At 44.3% G+C, this 1,646-nt stretch overlaps 1 protein-coding gene across 1 annotated transcript in view; it reads left to right on the top strand.

Moving 5' to 3' along the window:
• Window positions 1-149: 149 nt before the first annotated feature.
• The window catches only part of AKTIP (AKT interacting protein), a 14,924-nt gene continuing 13,427 nt past the window's right edge, over window positions 150-1,646 (top strand). Inside the window, exon 1 of the mRNA XM_009276726.2 lies at window positions 150-183. The gene's annotated coding sequence lies outside the window, so the exon portion shown is untranslated. The remainder of the gene's footprint in view (window positions 184-1,646) is intronic.

Raw genomic sequence — 1,646 nt, 5'->3', positions numbered from 1 at the left:
CTCCGCGGTGCCGGGCACAGCCGCGGCCTCGACCTGAAATACCGCCGGGACTGACAGGGGAGGCTTTGCCCTGCTCCGGTCTCAGGGCTTTGCAGAACTATTTTCTTTCCTCCTGTGACCCACCGGTTCTTCTGCAGCTGACAGGCCCCTCTGGAAACCCAGCTGTCCAGTGAAACTTGGCAGGTCATCCCCTCGTGTCTTTTAAACTGTTAGCTGTTGTGTAAGAGCTGGTTTCGTCGGTGTAGATTATGATTTCCTTGAGAAGTGTGTCAGAGGATTGGAGTCATAGCAGCAGGTGTTGGTGTGAAAGGTGTAATCCGTCTGGGGAGGAAGAGTTGGCAAACAGGCTTGACTGGTCAGTGTTCCTCTCCACTGCCAGCATTCCTCCAGCGGCTCCCTTGTTGTCCAGTAGGTTACGGTGTGGGCTAGTGAAGTCCTTGGGTCCTAGGGACATCAGGTATAGGTTTGCCAAGAAGAAATCGGTTCTGGTGTAAACTGACAGTTACAGTCGCTGGACAATTGTGTAATGTTGTTGTTCTCTAGTGCTCTGCCTAATCAATTCTGTTTATTCTCAGGTGTAGGAGTGGTTCCATTCCCTTTTGAGTAGGGAACAAACTGCATTAAAAAAAAATATTTATATGCACTATAAATATATGTTTGTCTATAAGTTTTTTTTCTTCTTGAGGAATCGTTTATGTTTCCAGAAAATATTTAGAAAAGTGCTCTGTTACAGGCAGATGAAGTTTCTGTTGAATTGGTGTTGTATTTAATCCAATGATTCTGCTGATGACAGGGAAAAAGTATGACACATGATATGACAGTAGGTATAAATAGTAAAAGTAATCCATTAATGAGACTACCTAGTGTAGAGAAGGAAAAGGTGCAAAAGCAAATTACTTAAAATTTTGGTTGTCATTAGTGATAACTTTAGGTTTTTTGAAGTATTTTAGAGTGATGATGAAGTACTGCATGAGTTTGCGCTTGCTCTGACTGCTCTCATGTATTGTGTACCTCAGTGCTGGTGAACATTGACATAAGGTTATGCTTGGCAGCAGGTGGCTTTCTTGGTCCAGGTGTGATGGAACCTTAGTAATGCAGTGCTGTATAGAAGTTAGAAGGCCTTTCCAAGAAGCAGCATTTGAAATAATGTTTCTTCACAAGTTTGTGTTCTTTTTTTTTTTAATTGCTGTTGTACTAGAAGAAAAACACTAGAGAAAAAGATATCTATAAAAAGCCCATGGGAGGAGCACTGCTTAGGAGTGTTGCTGTTACTTTCTATTCTCGAAGTAGGAGAAATTAGTAGAAGGTATTACTGAGTGACACGCTATTAAGCCTCTTCTTAAGTGAGTGTCATGGTTTAACCCCAGCCAGCAACCAAGCCCCACGCAGCTGCTCGCTCACTCCCCTCTGGTGGGGTGGGGGAGAGAATCAGAAGGGTAAAAGTGAGAAAACTCATGGGTTGAGATAAAGACAGTTTAATAGGTAAAGCAGAAGCCGCACACGCAAGCAAAGCAAAACAAGGAATTCATTCACTCCTTCCCATCGGCAGGCAGGTGTTCAGCCATCTCCAGGAAAGCAGGGCTCCATCACGTGTGACAGTGACTTGGGAAGACAAATGCCATCACTCCGAACGTCCCCCCCTTCCT

The sequence above is a fragment of the Aptenodytes forsteri genome, unplaced genomic scaffold (assembly GCF_000699145.1).
Source record: "Aptenodytes forsteri isolate BGI_AS27 unplaced genomic scaffold, ASM69914v1 Scaffold33, whole genome shotgun sequence".
In the NCBI taxonomy this organism is placed as follows: domain Eukaryota; kingdom Metazoa; phylum Chordata; class Aves; order Sphenisciformes; family Spheniscidae; genus Aptenodytes; species Aptenodytes forsteri.
The sequence above is the reverse complement of the archived record's forward strand: the minus strand, read 5'-3'. Positions and strand labels throughout refer to the sequence as shown.